This window comes from Callorhinus ursinus, unplaced genomic scaffold (genome assembly GCF_003265705.2).
Source record: "Callorhinus ursinus isolate GAN/ISIS: 27379988/994484 unplaced genomic scaffold, GSC_fseal_2.0 scaffold2, whole genome shotgun sequence".
NCBI lineage: Eukaryota > Metazoa > Chordata > Mammalia > Carnivora > Otariidae > Callorhinus > Callorhinus ursinus.
In genome coordinates, this window is record NW_027397064.1 from 90,966,140 (window position 1) to 90,982,443 (window position 16,304).

Below are 16,304 nucleotides of genomic sequence, written 5' to 3' on the forward strand. Positions count from 1 at the left end.
CTCTCTCTCTCTCAAATAAATAAATAAAATCTTTAAAAATAAAATAAAATAAATTTTTTTCAACCCTAGGGGCGCCTGGGTGGCTCAGCCGTGAAGCGTCTGCCTTCGGCTCAGGTCATGATCCCAGGGTCCTGGGATTGAGCCCTGCATCAGGCTCCCTGCTCAGCCGGAAGCCTGCTTCTCCCTCTCCCACTCCCCCTACTTGTGTTCCCCCTCACGCTGTCTCTCTCTCTCTCTCTCTCTGTCAATTAAATAAATAAATAAAATCTTTAAAAAAAAATTTTTTTTCAACCCTAGAAGTGGAAGATGACAGATTTAACAGCACTAGAGCTTTCTGGTAAAATCAAGGACTATCTCTTTCTTGCAACTGATGTTTAGATGCTAGAGCCCCTGACCACAAAGGCAAAGGGAAATCTACCATGTGTTTGGCTACTTTGTAATAAGACTCCAACCTGAGTGCAAATCTACTCATTTACTGTGTTATATTTTTTTCAAAATGAAGCTGTCAATCCCTGGGGAAGGGAAATAAGTGTCTAAGAATTGAGGTAGAAGAAAAGAAATATAACAATAGCTCTACAAAAGTAAAGTTCTTTATTTTTACCTGCTACGCTTTAATAAGTAATGACTTATAAGGAAAAAAATTAAGGATGATGGGGTTTGGAACACACTACCCCCAAAATATGGGATCTTGGCATACTGAATATTCTGACCTGAAGGAGTTTGAGAAAAAAGTAGAAGGAAGGTCGCTCCCCCTTCCCTCTTTTCCCCTCATAAAGCCCTCATATAGGAGGTGCCTTCCCTATTGCCAGAAAAAAGGAGCATCCTTACCTCAAACAACAAAGGGATGCAGAGAAGACTCTGAACAAACAGGCTTTACTATGTTTCCCTGAGTTTATTACAATTAGCTCATGCTTTTTTGGCCTACATGACTGTCCACTTTTCATCAAACCTAGCACAAAAATATTCAGGTTTAACCATTCCTCCAGATCTTCATTTCCTTATGAAGGCTCCCATGTGATATAAAACTTATATTAAATACATTTGTTTCTCTCCTGTTAATCTTTGTCAGTTTAATTTTCAGACCCAGCCAAGGACCCTAAGAGGGTCCAGGAAAACACACAAAGTGAAGGATACCTTAGCCAATAGATGTGATACCCACTTCCCAAGCTCTTTGCTCATCTAGCCTCACTATAAGGGATATTAATGAAATCCATTCACTCCTCATTCATAAATATTTATTGATAGCCCATTATGTGCCCCACTCTTTCATTCAGTAAATATTTAGAGAGCCCACAATGTGCAAAGAACTGCTCCAGACCATAGGAATTGAAAGATGAGTAACATTAGGTATGATATCCTCCTATCCTCGTGGAGCTTCCATACTTGAAAAGGAGACAGTAAATAAATAAACAAACCATTAAGGGAACAAGATAATTCTGCTTGTGGTAAGTGTTAGAAAAAAAAGGAAAACAGGGGTGCCTGGGTGGCTTAGTCGTTAAGCGTCTCCCTTAAGCGTCTGCCTTCGGCTCTGGTCATGATCCCAGGATCCTGGGATCGAGCCCCGCATCGGGCTCCCTGCTCCGCGGGAAACCTGCTTCTCCCTCCCCCACTCCCCCTGTTGTGTTCCCTCTCTCGCTGTGTCTCTCTCTGTCAAATAAATAAATGAAATCTTAAAAAAAAAGAAAAAGGAAAACAATAATATAAAAGAAAGTATCTGGGCAAGCCAGGACTGGTTGACTTTCAATCAATAATCCATTCATCTCTCAGCAAATATACATTGGGTACTTAATCAATTAGCTTTTATAGCGTAACAAACCACCTCAAACTTAATGGCTTTAAACAATCACCATTTCCTTAGTCCATATTTCTTGGGTGATCTTTTGGGTTGGGCCTAGTTGGATAATCCTTCTGGTTTCAGCTAGACTCATTCATGCATCTGTGGTCAGCTACTGATCATCAAGGTCACTGTACTTCTAGGGGTTGGCTGGTTGTCAATTGGGGTGATAAGAGTGAGTGGGCCTATGTATCCTTTGCTCTTGAGCAGGCAAGCCTGACCTTGTTCACACAGAGGCTCTGCAGGGTTCAAGAAGGAGAAAAGTGTGCAAGGGCTCTTAAAGTCTAGGCCCAGAACTGAGACCATGAGCTTCTGTCATATTGTATATCCAAATCAAGTCCCAAGACCGGGAACTACAAAGTCATATTCCAACAGGCAAGAATAGAGGGAGGGGGAAAATTACTGGTTTTTTGTTTTTTGGGTTTTTTTTGTTTGTTTGTTTGTTTTACAATCTAATACAAACACTCGAGGTAAGCCAGGCAACTGAGAATATAGTGGTGAACAAAACAAGAATGACCCCTGTCTTCTTGGAGCTTACAGTCTATCTACGAACTGTGCTACTGGGAGAAATGCCTACCTAGAGCTCCAAGAGAAAGGATATAGAATGGTTGTTTACCTGGGGGACCTGAATGTTGATTTCATTAATTGGCACTTGGCACCTGAGGCAGGGGATTCTGCCTGCTCAACATGGGACCTATTAACATGCCTTATTGTGAATAGAACTAATTACTAAAATTGGATTCTAACCAAACCACCCTCAGTCGTTTGTCTACAGACTGCCAATCCTATTGAGCAAAGGACACTCACAGCTCTGTTGAAATCTTACTTTCTTTTAAGACAAAGTCATTTGCTCATTTGTTCACTGCCTCAGACTCCCTATTGCATCTGGTGCCCCTGGACCGGAATTATTTGTCCATAAGGTGACCTTCACCGCCACAGCTTTCTCCTGAAAAACAGCTTCCAACAAACATGCGGCAAGCTGAAAGGCCAAGAGGCCCAGCCAAGGCCTGTTGGTCGTCCACCTTCCAGATGTCAAAGCCCAGAGACAGAAGGTGATTGTCTCCAAATGGCCTCATCCTTTGGCACTGCAGGGGAGCAACCATGTGGTAGACATGACAGGCCCCACTCTGCCAAGGCCATGCAGAGCTCACCACAGGGCCACAATTCAGAGGAGAAACTTGTCAAATTCTGGCAGAAAGACTAAGCAAAGCTCTTCGTGCACTTTGTCTCAATTTGTCTTCCTGGAAAATGGGGCTGCTACCTCTTTATTCTTATTTCCAGATTTTTCAGAATACATGCTCTTATACGTCTGTTCACATTAGTACTGTTGGTCAACAAACTTTTACAAAGCACCGTATTAGGGTTACAAGAATAGGACACAGTGCCTGTCTTCAAGGCAGTATGCAATTCATTGAAGTTTCAACTTCTTAAGGTCTGGGGCTGAAATTATAAAATGGTTTTATTTAGTGTCACACAGAAAGAACAGGCAGATAAAAAACATGGATGCTGCTAATTATGATGCCAATGCTTTCTGTAACTTAAAAGGAAAGACCTTCTTTGAACTGGAGGTATTAATGTTTCCATTTTACTCTTTTTATGCCAAAATTCTTCAGCAAGAGGTTGAAAGTTTCAGAAGAGCCCAAACATACAGGATTACTCCTTTAGAACCAGAAGAAGAAGGGAAGGTTTTATGCTAAGAAAGGGAATTCTCATGGCTGAGTGAGATTTTATCCATCCCCTGTGAGAGACAGGAGAGACAAAGGCAGGCTGGGCTCTGTCCACTCTGGCACCTTACCCTCCACTGCAATTGGTCCCGGTTCCAGGCCCTTGTTTGGGCCATTCTCTCTACTTTCTCTCTGCACATCTAGACTCTAGCTCTACTATAAAATTCAGTAGTAAAAAAACCTTTCCCATGGAGCCTTACCAAGAGAACCCTATGAACTCTGCCCTGATCATCTCGCCTGGTAGTAATAGCTCTCCAAAAGTTCCTGAGTATTCATCTAAAATTTTGGAGAGCATTTTCAATTTGTTTTCCCTACAGTGCATAACACAGTGCCAGATGCACAATAGATTGTCCATAAATATTTGTTGAAAATGAAAGGGAGGAAGAGGAGAGAGGAAATAAAAAGGAGAAAGAGCCGAGGGAGAGAGAGAAACTGAGAAAGAATGAACTAACTACTCTATGCAAGAATTCCTAGGGAAGAGTCAGCACTACCCCAAAAGAAGAGCAGAAGAAGCACACTCCCTGACTATTTTCGTGAACTACCAAATCCCATCTCTGGTGGCTTTGCCTTCCTGAGTATGCAGATCTGTGAGATCTGGCCATGCAAGGAGGAGCTTCAGCCTTTTGTTCTGAAATGTGTGGTAACCCAGGGACTGGGGCCAATGGGAGATGCCACTGACACAAAAGAATCCAGCTTCAACAGCTGCAAACTGAACATCAGTGCTCCAGCCCCAAAGCCCGCTAGTCTAATTCCAGACAGTACCCAGGCTTGTGAATCAAAATAATAGGGACTGGGGTCCTCAACTGCAGCACAATTTCCTCTCAGTCATAAAACATGATTTCAGAAGGTTATGCCCCAGAGCTAAAGCCAGGAAGGAAAAGGAGGGCATTCTACAATGTGGAAGCTGAGAATCTCCCACGGAGACCCATTTTGTCCCCATATCAGCTTTTCTGTACCTTTTTGAGTGATGACATACCACAAAATAGCTGCTAGGCTCAGAGGAAGGGAGAAGTAGCAACCTCACCCAAGACACAAGGGAATTGTCATCCAATTGGCCTCAGGCCTTGCTGAGCTGTTAATCATTAAATCAAGGCTTCTACTTCCTGCTGTCTTTAGTAGGTTAAATCCATAAGCCCCTGATAACTCCTCTCAGGTGCCAAAAGCATTTCTATACTCTGTCTTGATATGATCTGCAAAAATCACAACCTGCTTTAGTAGAGAGGGTTGGTAGTGTTATTTCCATTTTATAGATGGGGAACTGAGAGGCTTACTGGGTAAATGGCTGGCCCAAGGTCATGAGCAAGTAAGTAGGACCAGAACCAGGACCCAGAACCTTCAGGAAACTGTCTGAAGCTCTGTGTCCCCTTCATAGCTCTCTCCCAAACACACTCTTCTGCTTCCCCATGTTCCCACAGCACCCTGTGATAACCTTCCTGGCAGTTTTCAGTCTGTCTCTTAGACCAGACTCTGCCTTATCCATGTTTTATCCCCAGCTCGTGAAACAGTAACTGACTCATAAAAGGCATTCAATAAATATTTGTTGAGCTAAACTGTACTAAACCTGAGACTTGCAACTCCAAATTCCTAACACTGGAATCCATTCCTGCCTAAAACTTAATTCACTGGCTGCCAAGAACTACATACTCATTGCCTAGGAAAATGATAACAAATATTAAAAAGAAAACTAATCTCATGCCCTAGAGATAATTGCAAGTTACATTTTTATTTTCTCCAGCTTTTCTTCCTATGAATACAGGTATTTTATAGCTTGAAATTATAAACAATTTAACATGAATTATAAAATTTTTTCCTCATTATCGTATTTTGGGGGAAATCTGCGTTTCTGATGGTTCTTGGAATTTTTAGTCCAATATTTCAATATTTTAATATTTAAACATACAAGTATCTGAATTTATTTAGCCTTTCTTACTGTTGATTATTTAAATGTTTCTTACTTTTTAATTATTATTAATAAATCTAAGATGACCATAATTGTGAATAAATCTCTCTTCAAATTTATGACTATTTCCTTAGGATATATTTTAGCAGTGAAATTATTTTTAAAGTCTTTTATAAATTATTGTTACTTTTCGGAAAGAGCATAACCAAAAGTTCTTTAAAGTGACATCAGGCAATTAGAAATGTAATGCTGAGAGAAAGTAGGAATTCTCTACTAAAAACCAAACTGCTTTATGGATAGAGAAACCAAGGCCCATGAATGGTTTGTCCAAAGTCATACTGATGTTGGGCTGACATCTTTGAGAGGAAATCAGCAAAAAGGTTAAGGGAAACTGACATTCTTAAGGTATAGGTAGAGTCACAAAATATGAAGGAAATTGGTTTAAAACATGGGCCATGCCAATCTGTCCAGGGGCAAAAAACTCATTCAACAAAGCTATCTACTCCTGCCTGTATATCACACTAACAGCAATTGGCCCTTCCTCTGTCTCTGATTGACTCTTGAGGGAGTCTGTTATAGTCCTAATATCCCCATTGTGATCCCTGAACAAATTGTTAGTCAGCAAACATTTTAAGTCAAGAAGCCCTAATTGAGCACCTACTATGTGCCAAACTTTGTAGTAGGTACTAAGTGGTAAATAAGAGAAACAGAAGAACTGCCCCCAAGGAGCTTATATGCCAATGTCAGAAACAGACCATAAAACATAAATAAATAAGGAAAGTTCAAATACTAATAAATGCCATGAATAAAATAAAATAGGGCAAGATACATTAGTGTGTGAAGGAGAGCGCTGCTGAATCATGGTCAAGGACAACTTTTCTGAGGTGATACTTGAGTTAAGACCCAAATAATGACAAGCATCAGCCATTGAAAAGTCTGGAAGAGAGGAGTTTAATTCAATGGCTCCAAGCCAGGAGCAAACAACCTGGCCAAAGGACAGAGAGAAAACCAGCACAGATAGAACAGAGGGAGAGGAAGGCAGAGGCTATCTCATTCAGGGCCTTGAAAGCCACAGTAGGGACCCCAGATTTTATTCTGGTTGCAATGGAAAGTCACTGCAGGGCTTTAAGCCCAGGAGCTGAGTGCTATGCTTTCTGCCCTCTGGCTGTTGAGATCACCCATGGAGAGAGTGTAGATGCCTAAGACAGGGGATTGGAGCACTGAGCTCCAGGACCCCATAATAAGAGGTCGTGTTGGGGAGGACAAGGGAGTAAAGAAGACCGCCATGTGTCCCATTTAGGTAGGAGGAGAACCAAGACAGTGTGGTCTTCCAGAAGCTCAGAGAAGGAAGTGTATGAAGAGGGAGAGTGTGACCCATAGCATCCCACGAAGCTGAGAGGATGGACCAGGTGAGGATACTGACCACTGGGGTGGGCAAATGTGGATTATTAATGACCCCGGAAAAAGAGTGTTTGGTCAAGTGGTTGATATGAAAGGCCTGCATGGAGTGGACTGAGGAGAGAAAGGGAGGTGGGGAAGCGGAGATAACAAGTAGAGCCCACGCTTTCCAGAAGTTCGCAGGGAAGAGCAGGAAGAAATGAGGTGGTAACTAGCATGCAGCATGGGTCAAGGGAGGTCTTGCAGCAGTGCTGTCCAAAAGAACTTTCTGAAATGATGGGAATGCTCTGCATCTGTTATTGGGTACTTGACAGGTGGCTAATAGAACTGAAATACTGAATTTTAAATTTTATTTAACTAATTTAAATTTAAATAGCTACTATAATGGCTACTGTTTTGGGGCAACACAGTTTGTAACTGTTCCTTTAAGGAGTGATATGCTGACAGGAACCATTATAAACATTAACTCAAATGGGTATCAGAGTAACTGCATTTTGGGTACCCTTTCTGCCACCACTACCCCATTTCCTTAAATCTGTTGGTGTTGGACCCATAGCTTGTCTTTTATAATAAGAAAAAAATCTATCCCTTAGGATCAATTCTGCGAACCATTACAGTTCAGCTGAGTTACTTTAACTTCTATGTCCCTCGGCCTCTCCCTCCCAATGACTGAAGTTTCAAATGAAAAACTCAGTTCCCATTTTCTAAGGAAAAGAGCGATGAAGTCCTTGGTGGGTCTAGTTAAAATGGCAGTATGATAAGCTATTAAGAGCACAGGCTTTGGATAGAGCAAGCCATAGAGGTTTAGCTCCCAGCCCTACTATATATTAGCTATGTATGAATTACATGAACTTCTCAGGGTCTCAACTCCTACATCTGTAAAATGGGGATAATAAGAGCCTAGGGTGTGTTGAGGATCAAATGAGATCATTTAGGCACAATGCCTACCTAGCATATGATAGGCATTCAATAAATGTTACCTATTACCATTAATAGCAGACATTATACAGGCCAGCCCTGGAAGTAGCATCACACCCCAGTCTCGTGCTGGTTTGAGTAAGTTAATGCCTCTCTGCATTCGTTTATCATCTCAAAAGTGGATACAAGGCTTATATGACACAAGAATAGCTCAATTTCCTAAACCGGTGATCAGGATTAGGAAAATTTACAGGATGTGTCTCCTTACTAGAAGTTGGTGAAGGACAGAGGGTTTGGAGGACTTGCCCAATAAACATTACCTACTATGTGATTTGTTATTTTTCCCAGATACTTATCTACCAGTGCTGCCCACTTAACCCAAGAGACTTACTCATAATTCTTAACCCAGCTGCCAGGCCAGTGGTCATCTGTTTAGAACTTCAAATGAGTGCCCTCAGACCCGCCTACTTTCTCCACATAATGCTGCAAGATAAGTCTCCCCTGGCTCCTGATAAATGCTTTGAAGAACATCTTGCCTGTTAACAAACAGCTTTTGATTGTGCCTGGGTTTGATCTTTATTTTGTCCTTATTCATCAGACCCCTTTAAATGGGTTCTTTCACACTCCTCAGATTAGCCTAAAGGAAACCCATGAAACAATGGGTCCAATTCTCCCTGGGTGCAAGGAGTGGGCTGTCAAAAGACCACATATGGCTTCCTGCAGGGCTGTGAGCAGAAAGAGGGATTGGTGATGTTGCCAGCACTAGTGAAAAGTGAATTAGATCAGCTTCAAAAGCAGTGAGGTAGGGTGGAAAGCAGAAACGGCACACAGCTGTCTGGCCCAGGAGGACAATCTCCACTCACGTCCAGAGAAAGCTTATTTCCCTCAGACACAGGCAGCTTCTTCCTGGGAAAGGTCAGGGTCATCACTAGTGTCCAGAACACCATAGCTGCCGGTAGAACTGGAAACCAGCCAGTGTGATTTGGAGGACTGGAGAATACACTGCCCACAAAACCTGGTGTGTTTCTGAACTTATTCTGTTGGCACAGTTTGTCCTTTGGGGAAACTGGCATTCCCTGGCCTAGAGGGCCTGAACTGTGGCCACCTCTCCCACCTTAGCAGTCAGTGCACAGCCCAGGCTGGCCCACTGGAATCCTATCCTTCTGGACACTGACTGGCCTAGTGATTGACCTAGTGAAGAACCCATGACTCGTGCAGAATCATTCAGTTTTGCTGAGAGAGACAGAGACAGAGAATTTGTATCTTTTTCTCCTCCAAAGGTCAAGTAACTAGTCTATCTTTGGTGACACATGGAGGGAGTTGGGAATGAAGAAAGACATAGCCCTAAAAATATAATTTGAGCCCCTGAATGCTGAACGCCTGAAGTTTTATCCCTTTGGACTTGATAGCTATGACAGCCAATAAGTGACCCTTTTTTGCTTTTGTTAATTTGAATTAGTACTCTGACACTTGCAACTGAGAGGACAAAATGCTAACACAACATTCAAGTCTCCCTAAAAATTTGTAGATAGAAATAGACATGATGAAAGCAGTGTTTTAGGAATATTTGTTTGACAATGATTCTTAAGATAAATTAGAGTATAGGCACAAGGTTGGGAGCCTGTTACCATAATCTAAGCCTCAGGATTTTTTATTTCAAGCAGTAGAAGTCAATTCTAAGTGATTAGGTAGAAAGGGAGTTTATGCAAAAGATATGGGAGACTCAGGCCCTACAACTTGGCCAAGCCATTCTAATATGTAGATGATCTCAATCACAAAGACATTTTCTTATTTGAAAGTGGCCAAATAATTTTCAATGAATATTTTAAAAAGTATTTGAACAAAACACTTTCTATAGACATATAAGTCATATTGAATATTTATACCAAATAAGCTACAAGGGCCATATTATTTTACTCACATATTGTAAACATAATATACATAAGGCAAAATGGAATTGTTAAGAAGACTGGAGAATCAGCCTTGAAACTAAACTTTAGAAATGATGCTCACCTCATTGCAGAACTGGTCTGATGTGATAATCACAGCTGCTACCACAAAATATGAGGCATTTCAGTTTGCACTGCCATTTTTGTGCCACTTCTTTTTTTTTTTTTTTAAAGATTTATTTATTTATTTGAGAGAGCGAGAATGAGAGAGAGAGTACACGAGAGGGGTGAGGGCCAGAGGGAGAAGCAGGCGAGGTGAGGGCCAGAGGGAGAAGCAGGCTCCTCGCCGAGCAGGGAGCCCGATGTGGGACTCGATCCCGGGACTCCGGGATCATGACCTGAGCCGAAGGCAGTTGCTTAACCAACTGAGCCACCCAGACGCCCCATTTTTGTGCCACTTCTGAGCAATGCTTGAGCCTGGAACTCAAATTCAGACCAATCTCTACCACTGCCAGCCCAATTATAATTTCTGAACCAGGAGCTCATATGGCTTTGACTTCTGCCACTATTTCTGCATGGTGTCTTTCCCTCACTAGTCCCTGAGTCAAAGCCTGGTCCCAATGTGACTCATTGCTAGACTCTTACAGACTGATCTGTATTCTACCCCCCAAATTCATATGTTGAAGTCTAACTCCCAATATGACTGTATCTAGAGATAGGGCTTTTAAAGAGGTAATTGAGGTTAAATGAGGTCATAAGGGTGGGGCCCTAATCCAGGATGACTGTGTCCTCATAAGAAGAGAGAGAGAAACCAGGGGTGCATGCACACAGAGAAAAGACCATGTAAGAACACACTGAGAAAGCAGCCATCTGCAAACCAACAAGAAAGTCCTCAGGAGAAACAAACCCTGTCAATACCTTGCCTGGGGACTTCCAGCCTCCAAAAGTTTGAGAAAATAAATTTCTGTTGGTTAAGACCCCCAGTTTATGGTATTTAGTTATGACAGCGCTAGCAAATGAATACTGATTCCTATACCTTTTCCTTGTTGCAAGAGAGCCTGGGAAGTGGCAGATAGTAAGTAGCACTAAAGATGAACTCAAGAGACCTCATGAATGAAGATGAAAGAGGATTTGGTGACTAATGAGAAGTGAGGATGAAGGCGGCGACTGAGTCAAAGAGGTGTCTCAGATTTAGAACTCGGTGGGCAGAAAAACGACAGTGACCTAGTAGAGATAGAGAAGTTCTACAAAGAATTAACTCTGGGAGAAGTTCAACTCTGCATGTTTTGAAAATTTAGAGGTATCCGAGTGGAAATTGGAAGTGGGCGTGGGAGGCCTGAAACACAATTTGACTCTAGTGTGTGGAGGTAAAAGCTGAGGCTGTTAGATTGAGAAGGAGATCTAAGATCTTCAGAAAAGCTCAGCTAGAGATGGAGGGAGGGGAAATATCAGGTAGGCCAGTTAGGATGGTCTAATTATGCTCCAGTAACAACCCTAAAATCTTAAAGGCAAGTAAGATTTATTTCTTGCCCTGATTCATGTCCACTGAGTTAGCTGGTCGCTTTATCCACCATAAGCCCTCAGAGACCCAGGCTGACAGGCTCCATCTGGACATGTGCTTCAATGTCACCAACCATGTCAGGGAGAGGTGAGTGTGGGCAAATCAGGCACAGATTCTTTTTTTTTTTTAATATTTTATTTATTTATTTGACAAAGAGAGCAAGAGAGAGCACAAGCAGGGACGGGGGTGGGCAGGGAGAGGAGAAGCAGACGCCCCGCTGAGCAGGGAGCCCAGTGTGGGGCTTGATCCCAGCACCTGGTGATCATTACCAGAGCTGAAGGCAGATGTTTAACCGACTGAGCCACCCAGGTGCCCCCAGGCACAGATTCTTAATGCTTCTGCATGAAAGTCACTTCCATTCCCTTCTAACTGGCCAAAATAAAACTATGTGCACATTCAACCTCAAAGGGATTGAGAAAGTATAATCAAATCATGTACCCAAAAGGAATAGAAATGGAAATATTTGGTGAACAGCACTGATGACAACCACAGGAGATAAGAGGAAGAACAGGTATCAGTAGAAGAGACAGGGACAGATCAAATTTTAGAGATAGATCCTGAAATAGGGAAATGTAGGATCAAAATGGCCAATACAAAATATAAGGGAGACTACTCAGTGCTTTGCTTCTAGAAAAGTAGTCATGGACGTGTGTGTGTGTGTGTGTGTGTGAGAGAGAGAGAGAGTGTGTGTGTGTCTTACGTGATTTTGTTTTGTTTTGGTTTTTACTGTACAGCATCTGGCTTCCCTTCCTATTTAGGGGAAATTTCTCTTTTGTTAATAATCTTAGGAAAAGGGAGAGGTTGAGTCCAGATCTTCCCTCTTGCCACCCTCAGGAATCAAGGTACAGGCAAGTGGCCTGGGCAGGCTCATGACCTTTAAATCTTGACTAAGAGGTGGCTAGAATTTCCAACAGTAGTGTACTTCCATGCCAGAATCCAGCAGCCTCAGAGGTAATGTTGGCCTAACCATTCCTTAAAACACCAGCTTCTCAGCCCTCAGTGCTGCTTTATTTGCTGCCCACTCCCAAGTCCACATTTCTGGCCTCTTTTTGGTTCCAGAAGTCCTGATACACTCCCAATAAACTAATTAAGATAGCTAGAATTGGTCTCAGATTCTTGGATCCGGGAGCATCCTCATTGGAGTCCATCCCAGGGTGAGGCCTATAGGTGCAGTTGGAATTTAGGCAGCTTTTCTCACTGTTAGCCACAGCCCTATGATGGTTTAGTTGTCATTAGGACATAAGAAAATAGAATATAATGATTGTCAAAATCGTTGTTTCTAAAACAGCAAGATATGCAATGATAGGAGTAGAGGTGGAGGGAAAGTGACTTAGAATCTCCTGGGAAAGATTTTTGCCTCTCTATTCTTACATTGGGTTGGATTGGGAATGGAAACATACATAATGGACTTCTGTCATTTGTTCAGTGTCTAAGTCCCCTTCCTCTGCTGGGGAAATTCCCCATTGTGTGTCTTGGTGGCAAGTAGGGCCTGCCTCCTACCACAAAGCTGAAAATGTCATGTGCTCACTATCTTGACCCTGTTAGCCATGGCACATGAACTCAACTCAATCCACTGGTTTCTCCTACCCGGGGCTGTAGATCTGAAACAAGTGACAGAGAGTGGATTTAGAATTTAGCAGCATCAAGCCTAGAGGCAGTGCAGCTTTATTTCACTTGGCATAATGTCTTCAAGATTCATCCATATTTTAACATGTGACAGGATTTCCTTCCTTTTAGAGGCTGAATAATATTCTTTCTTTTAAAGATTTTTATTTATTTGAGAGTAAGAGAGAGAACACAGAGCGGGGAGGGTCAGAGGGAGAAGCAGACTCCCCACTGAGCAGGGAGCCAGATGCGGGACTTGATCCTGGGACTCCAGGATCATGACCTGAGCCAAAGACAGTTGCTTAACTGACTGAGCCACCCAGGCACCCGAGGCTGAATAATAGTCTGCAAAGTATTTTGTCCACATTTTGTTTATCCATTCATCTATCAATGGACATTTGGCTTACTTCCACCTCTTGGTTATTGTGAATAATGTTGCTACGAACATGAGTGTGCAAATATCTCCTCAAGACCCTGCTTTCAATTTGTTTGGATAAATACCCAGAAGTGGGATTGCTGGTTCGTATAGTGGTTGTATGTTTAATTTTTTTGAGAGAACTCCATCCTTCTTCCATATTTGTCATACCATTTTATCTATTATGCTTAAAACTCCTCAAAGCAATTTTATATTTATAGGTTTGTGCTTATAACCCTATAGGAAGTAGGTAGAACGTGAATTATTATCCTCATCTTGTAGATGGATAAGGTTTTCTTTTAATGAGAGCTGTTACTGATGAGCATGTATTGTGCAAATAAATGGTATGGAGTGGGGGAAAAATGTAGATCCACTGATAGAGATAACACGGTCTCTCTGTGACTCTGTCTTGCTGATACATATGTTTATTCATTTTTCACCCACATTCTCCTCTAAAAAAAAAAAAGTATCTGCCTGAGGATTGAAATAAACCTAATGGTTTTTGATGAGGGCAGTTGGAAATATGGGAATGATTTTTGGTTTGGTTCTCACAATGCCCCCCACCCCCAATCCCCATTCCTTGGCATTTAGTGAGCAGGGCTGGGGACACCGAAAGTTTTGCAGCATGGGACAGTCCCACACAAAGAAAAATGGTCCATTCCAAAATTCCAGTTGTACTACTCTGAGAAACACAAGCTCAGGACAAGATCAGTGGTGATGTCAAGGAGGAGGCTTGGGGGCTTTAGCTTCAAAAGTTCTCCAAGCCACTACCAATAATTCTAAGTGACAATGGCATGCTTACTACACAAACGGAGCTTTAAGCCAAGTCCCCCAGCCACCCCTCTTCTAACCAATCTCTACCTCTAAGCCCTGCTATAAAGAAAGTCTAGAGACACCACTGAACATGCTCAGAACTCAATACCCGGAAGTTCTGGAGTGCCCTTTTGACTTCCAAGCTGTGATTTCATCTTAAACATCAACAAAAATAAGATTTTTAAAGGAGCAGTTGAAAACCAGAACCACTTAACTTAAACCTATTTGCTGTTCGAACACGAGATTCCCAGTTTCAAGTCCTCTCTTAGACTAGAAGGACCCCACCTCCTGCCGGGCTTCTCCTTGGCAAGGCACTTTTACAAAGAAAAGGCCTCTTCCCCGAAGAGGTGTGTTTCACAAATAAAAATAATCTTGAAGAGATAATAAAGCCCTTTTCTGAAATGTTTGCTCCTGGGCCTGGAGCTGGCATTTGCCCATACCTCCTTCCTCCAATGCTCATTCTGCATACACCAAAAGTGACTGTGTACTGTGCCTCCAACCTGAATATTGGTGGCTCTCCGCATCCTGGAGCCTCTAATCTTGAACAGATCTAACTCAAAAGAGGAAAGAAAGGAAAGAGGAGGAAGGTGCTTACATGCTCATTAGCACTTCCAATTTCCTCTTTCACCCTCTTCATCCTCTCTCACATCTGGCACAATGAACCAATTCTTTGTGATTGATCATGGCCTATAGATAACAGGCTGTACTTTCTTGCTTTCATATTCCCTTGTCTGTCATACAAAGCCATCTAAAATGCTGCCTACAAGGAAAGTGGGCACAAATCTTCAAAACTTAAATATCCATGTAGGGAGTGTTTGTAAAGTTACTTTTTCCCTCCTTTTAAAAAAAGGAGGGAAAATCTGACTACTTCAGCCTTACCCTTTCAGAATGCAGTCAGAAAAAAATGTGAGTCATTTGGAAATGAGCACTCAGCCCATTCCTATCGCTCTGGAAGCTACAAACATTTTCATTGCACGTACATGGATGATCAATTTCTAAGCACATCTTTGTTTTTCTAAATAGCCGCATTATTTGTCTGATGTTGAAAATGGCATCTGTACTGTATGTAATTTCCATACTCACTTGGCACCATCAACTGCCTTTGATGACACTCAGGACTATTTCTTTTTTGTCTCCTCCTTCCTTCCAGCTGCAAGACCCAGATGTCAGGTTCAGGAATGCATTTTCTCTGGCAGAGATAGCTGCCTTCTCTCGGCAGTCCCGAAGTTGGTGGCTATTGTGGAACTGCCAGCAAAATAGCACAAGATCACACTAAAGACAGGATTCAAATGTTTTTGTGAGAGAGGAAAACAGCGTCCGAAACTAGGAGGAAAAACACATTTCTTACGCCTCTAATTATAAGCCAGGCAAGTGGCAGGCCGTGCCTGAGCAAATTGCGGTTCTCCCCATTTATCTACCGCTCATTCATTTTCCCCGTTTGACAGTTTTGTATCTCCCCGGTCTGCATCTGAAATCAGCAGCTGGGTATGATGAAGGGTTTGGCTAAGTTAATCAAACCTGGGGTAGTGACAGGGTCAGGCCCTATGTAAAATATGTGAATAAGAAAAAGGAAAAACAGGAAGGAAGGAGAGAAAGAAGGGAGGGTGGGAGGCAGACAGCCTAACAGAATGGGGAAGGTGAAGCAAGGACAAGAACAGAAGACAGAGGACCACTCAGAACTACCTGACCCTGGGGAGGCCATTTGTAACAGCATTCATGTCACCTGGGTATTGGGACACCATGATTCGCTTTCTTTTTTAAGCAACTTTGTAAATATGAATGGAGATCAAGCTACAACCTGCCCTCTATTATCCCAGCCTGGCTTACACTGAGTCTAGCTTCAAAGACATCTTGAATGAGACAGAAACTCAAAGAACCATAGCCCAAAGCACCACATACTGGCAAGGTGGGGCGGGGCGGGGGGGGGGGCTATTTTAGACCAGGAGGTAAAGAGACTCTTAAGCCATAAGGGAGCCTTGTGGTGTCTAATTATTTTTTTTTCCCCTTTCTGAGCAGCTGCTCTGGGCTGAGCAGTTGTGTGCAGGGCAGAGTTTAGAAGCTTCCCACGGTCAAGTCAGTCTACCGAGTGCCCACCAGCTGCCCCTTGCTCACTGCCTTGGACACTCCCAACAGTTCAAAGCAGTCTGCTGAAACTTTGTCAGTGAGAGTCTGTCTCCTGGGCCCAAATTCAGGTTGTCCAGCACTTTTGGAAGTATATAGCAGTGCTACATCTTAATGGAATTTGGC

The 16,304-nt window shown here is 42.5% G+C and overlaps 1 long non-coding RNA gene across 3 annotated transcripts in view; it reads right to left on the minus strand.

Annotated features, from left to right (window-relative positions):
- Positions 1-16,304, minus strand: part of LOC141371125 (uncharacterized) — a 153,550-nt gene that overhangs the window by 56,170 nt on the left and 81,076 nt on the right. The window contains exon 3 of one of the 3 annotated variants that reach the window (XR_012375811.1): positions 15,188-15,302. The exons of the other annotated variants lie outside the window; for them this stretch is intronic. This is a non-coding gene — a long non-coding RNA (uncharacterized lncRNA). Of the gene's footprint in view, positions 1-15,187; positions 15,303-16,304 lie in introns of those variants that run through there. 3 annotated transcript variants of the gene reach the window in all.